This window comes from Elephantulus edwardii, unplaced genomic scaffold (assembly GCF_000299155.1).
Source record: "Elephantulus edwardii isolate Elephantulus edwardi_28Jun2011 unplaced genomic scaffold, EleEdw1.0 scaffold00538, whole genome shotgun sequence".
Taxonomy (NCBI): domain Eukaryota; kingdom Metazoa; phylum Chordata; class Mammalia; order Macroscelidea; family Macroscelididae; genus Elephantulus; species Elephantulus edwardii.
In genome coordinates, this window is record NW_006400288.1 from 288,360 (window position 1) to 293,388 (window position 5,029).

Below are 5,029 nucleotides of genomic sequence, written 5' to 3' on the forward strand. Positions count from 1 at the left end.
ACTGAGATATTTCACTCAGCATAATGTCCTCCAGGGTCACCCATTTTGAATAAAATTGCATGAGTTCCTTGTTTTTCAATGCGGCGTAGTATTCCATTGTGTGAATATACCACAGCTTCTCTATCCATTCGTTTGTTGATGGGCCCTTAGGTTGCTTCCAATGTCCAGCTCTTTGATGTGTAGCAAGCAGTTACAAAGACTATGGCCTGGATCAGGCACACCTTAGTCTCCAGACTGATACTGTTGCTCTTCATATAAAGAAATTAATATTTGAACACGAGGACAGGGGCAGTTTGTCAGAGTGACAAAATCCAATGCAAAGAACTGGTTCTCCTCTTGTATCTCAGATCCGATATTAAAGTTAATCAAGGATACACCACTATGCTTTTCTCACTCTACTTACTCTGCAATCAACTGGACTAGGTTGGTTTGGTAGTGAGTACTGAGTAGTTCTCCCACTAATTCAGAAAGAGTACCGAGTCCCTGCCACCAGTGCAGTAAGTCAGGGATTTCGCGCAGGTTTTTCCCCACCAAAACGACGCGATTCCACAATCCGCTGCGGAATTTTGGTAGGCTGGAAACAAGGTGACATTATTAATATTTGTTCTTAGCTTAGGGAAAAGCTTACTTTCTAGGGTTTAATGAAGATTTTTTTTTTTTTCTTTTTAAGTCCTCTTTTCCTGGGTAACACTGGAGCTTTTTGGTTGAGAGTAAGAGCAACATAACTTCGTTGGTGTAAAGTTGGAGTGCATTTTCCAATTTCTGATGGTTAGATCTGCAGAGTAAGTAAATCTACCTAAAAGCAAAGAGGGACCAGTGCTTGACGAGGAACGTCATACTTGGGAGGGTGAAGGGACAACGCAGGAGAGGAAGACCCTGAATGAGATGGATTGATTGAGTGACTGGGGGTAGGTGTGTCAGAGACAATAAGATTGGCACAGGATTGAGGAGGGTTTAGTGTTATTTATTGTATGTAGGGTTGCTCTGAGTCACCGGGCACATAACAACCTAAAATCACTCCGTAGTCGGCAGGATTCGAAACTGCGAGGGGAGACCCCAATGGATTTCTAGTCCATCGCCTTAACCACTCGGCCACAACTACAACTACAAGATCCATAGCTTTCTAATATGGTAATGTAGAGGCATAAGGCATGAATCGAAGTGGTCTGTGTAGAAATGTGTTCTCGGTAAATTTGGTGGAAATCCTGAGTTGACAAGTGTACTGAAGAAGTCAACCTTTTTGGATGTTCCAGAGAGTCTAAAGTACCTGAATGAAGGAAGCCCTCACTGAAAAGCATCAACTTTTCCAGCCGACCTTCATCTAAAGCCAAAGAGCGCCCTCTATGGTCCCCCGAACGCTCTGCAAGTGACACCAAACCTAGTGCGTCCCAGAGGCACGTTCAACTCAATTTCCCATCTTTCCCCCTTCATATAAGAGCTTCTGCTTTTACGAATGACTGACATCTATTGCCCAGGGAAAACCTGCCATCAAATACTTCTCCAAAGTGCTAAGGAGCAATTATATCAGTTTAAAGATTAAGGTGCCCCTGATTCAAACCATGGTTTGTTCAACCACTTCCTACGCATCTGAAAGCTGGACGGACATGTGCTGGAGAAGAGTACTGAATGTCCCATGGACTGCCAAAAGAAGGTTCATTCTCTGATTTTTGGGTTTTTTTCTCTGCAACGGATTATTTTCTTCTAAATTTCAAGCAGTAGCTTTTCTTTTTCTCCTTACATTTCCACTATAGTCTCTTAGTTACGATGCTTCCCCAAGACCGGTTTTTTGTCTGCCTGTCTTTGAGAGTTTTGTTGTTTTAGTTGTTACTTTTAGTGGAGCTGAGAGACTGAAAACTAGAAGTCTACCCCGATATCTGTGAAAAGAACATAAGAATGAAGTGAAGATGGGTGAGCAAAGTGGAAAGATCCAGGGAGGTTTTTAGATTACTTTTCTATGAAGAGAAAAATTGACTCTGAGAAGGTCCCTGTTCTGACGGCAGTATTGATTAGAGTTTTAGTTAAAGGAGCCCAATGTCCATATTTAAAGAAGCAGTATATTATTTGTTTTACCCTTCCTATAAAAAGAAATTTCAGGTACACAAACATCTTTTAAAAGTCATGTCAAATTATAATATGGCTTGAATGTAAGTTAAAAGTAAAGTATAAATGTTCATACAGGTGCTGGCATAAGCAGGCATATCATGTTCATTTTGTTGAGCCTATATGTATCTAACAAGCCTATAACATACAAGGAAAATTCTTACTCCTACCCTCATCTAGTTAAGTTGTCTCTAAATTTCACATTGTATTAGCTTGACTATCTGGTCTGCATCCCCATATGAGTCTAAAATCCACAGTTAGAGTTTTAAATTTTTTTTTTTCTTTCCAAATGTACTTTCTTTAACCCTGATGGCTGACCTGGCCATATAATCATACACCTCAAGGACAACATCCTTTTTCTCTGGTGTCTGATAGGTGAAGAGTATCTAATCTTTTCTCAGAGATTCTTTTACATTATATTCAAACTGATGTGAGATTTTTATGGTAAAGCGTCCTAAGATAACAGCGTTATTGATGAACTTTTACCACTCTCAGAAAGGAATGTGGCTGAGGAAGCACTTAAATTAGTATATATATATATATATATTAAACTGGGTCTTGTTGCGATCCTGGGACTACCCTGTAATAAATAAAATGGCATGTACCTTTGACCAATTATATAATCAAAATAGTAAAAATCTCCCTTCTAGTTCTTTAAGTCGTTAAGCTATTTGTGGATTTTGTAACCTTTTATTTCTGCTCTAGCAATAAAAAGCGTGTCTTTTTTTTGTTATCTGGCGGAGCAGCCATTTTCACTCTGTGACAACAGATGTTTCTCTGGTTCAAACCATCATGTCCCTCAATAACCCTCATTTGCTTTTATTTAAACAGACTCTGATGATGTTGTTCTAGGATATTTTGTATGTCAGTTGATACGGTATCAGTTGCCATATCTCTATGGCCTTCTTTTTAATGTAGAACTTTTTATTAGCCTTTTTTTTAATGTTTCATAACATTGTGATTTTGAAAAGTCAGGCTGGTTATTTTGTAGATTATCCTTCAATGTGGATTTGCCTGCTGTTTCTTCTGATTAGATTCAGGTTAGACATTTTGGTCAGAAGTTTCACAAAAATAACGCTGTGGCCTTCTCAGTACATCAAGAAGTGCATAACATTTATTTGTTCCACTACTGATGATATTAATTTTAACTACTTAGCTAAGATGGTATTTGCCATGTTTTGCATTTTAGAGTTGGTGTTTTGTTCCTTGTACACTGATTCTCCAAATTTCTACCAGTCATTTCTCATAACGTTTAGTTTTCTACTTTGAATAAAAGGTATTAAAGAATAAGGAATGTATCCACCAACAAATAAATGGATAGGAAAACGATGGTATATTCACACTATGGAATACTATGCAGCACTGAAAATCAAGGCACTCATAAAATATTACACAACATGGGTGGCCCTAGAGGACGTTATGCTGATTGAAATATCTCAGTCACAAAATGACAAATACTACGTAACACCACTGCTATAAAACAGAACTGACATGGGCTTTGGAGGCAAACTGAGAAAAGAGGATAAATAATGAGTACTACATTGGAACAAATGAAGGAAAGAACTGTTTAAAAGGAATGTATAATTAAGCATTATCAGAATGGCAACAGCCCAGAATAAGAGGTGCATCGCAAAATGGACTGGGGAAGCGTGTGGGTGGGAAGAAATTATGCAACAATGATTTTTTTTTTTTTTTTAATGAACTGGTGCGAGAGGTGTAGGGAGGAAAATGTGCTACAATGAATGAATGAAAATCCAACTTTTGTTAAAATCATAATAAAAAAGGAAAGAAAAAAGAATAAGGAATGTAATCTTTGGGTGCAAAAATGAGAGAATGATATAGACTAAACATAGCTCGTTTGCACGTTAGCAAGCACAAAAACCCCAAAGTTATGTCCTCCCTGTCGGGAAATCGAACGCCGGTCTCCCGCGTGACAGGCGGGGATACTCCCCACTACACTAACGAGGAAATAACCGCTCCAGATCCCTCAGAAAATACTCCTTAAGTTATTCACTGTTGCTCTCTGGTTTGTCATTCTTTAGGTAGGTTTCCTATATTTCTCACAGAACGGTGTCATTCGGGTGTGAATGAGTGACCGTATCGGCCCTGAGTACACTGTAACCCATCTGTTATCCCCAGAACAGGACAGCGTGGTGGAACGACTGGAGAGGATGGTTTTTTGAGAACCATTAAAAAAAAAAAAAGTTCTCGCTATCTTTCTTTGTGTTGCACTGATTCCTATATAACAGCATTTGTAACTCTTGAGTTCTTAGTCTTGGACAAAGAATGAAATCTGAAAAGAATTCTCCCATTTACTCCACCGCCAGGTTTTGAATATAGGAAAGACAAACAAGACAGATACCTGTACTCTGCTAAAGAGAAGAACGCAAAATTGGTTCGAGTTCTGGATTGTTTGGTATTGTGTTGGGGTTTTTTTTATAAAAATAAAATTACTTTCTCATACCTGTACTTCGCACGTGGGCATGAGAATCAATGTAAACTTCACGAGCCAACAGCTTCAAATTAATGTTAACCAGAAAGAGCAAACGATGTTTATAATCTTCAAGGAAAAGAAAAATACCCGTAGTCGGCAGGACTCGAACCTGCGCGGGGAGACCCCAATGGATTTCTAGTCCATCGCCTTAACCACTCGGCCACGACTACACAGATGACGTAAGTACCTTTCAAGTCTATAAAAGGACATTTCATCTGCTATCATAAGGCAGGATTTTTCCATGTTTCATGCACAAAAGAATGCACTCTGCGAGTAAGATAGAAGTGCGAGATTTTTTTTGGAAATGCAAAGTCCAAGAGTTTAACTCTTTCCCTACATCAGCAACAAACAGCCTTTCCTCACAATTTAAGGTCTCTGTACTCTCACCTCGTTGTAGGTCTGAGTTGTGCAACTTCTGAAGTTTTCCAGTATTGA

General features: G+C 38.9%; 2 non-coding genes across 2 annotated transcripts; both read right to left on the reverse strand.

The window, feature by feature from the left end:
• Window positions 1-1,020: 1,020 nt before the first annotated feature.
• TRNAS-AGA lies at window positions 1,021-1,102 on the reverse strand. Its single transcript has one exon. It is a non-coding gene; the product is annotated as a tRNA-Ser (tRNA).
• A 3,580-nt stretch (window positions 1,103-4,682) lies between these two features.
• On the reverse strand, window positions 4,683-4,764 carry TRNAS-AGA. Its single transcript has one exon. It is a non-coding gene; the product is annotated as a tRNA-Ser (tRNA).
• Between the last annotated feature and the right edge of the window lie 265 nt (window positions 4,765-5,029).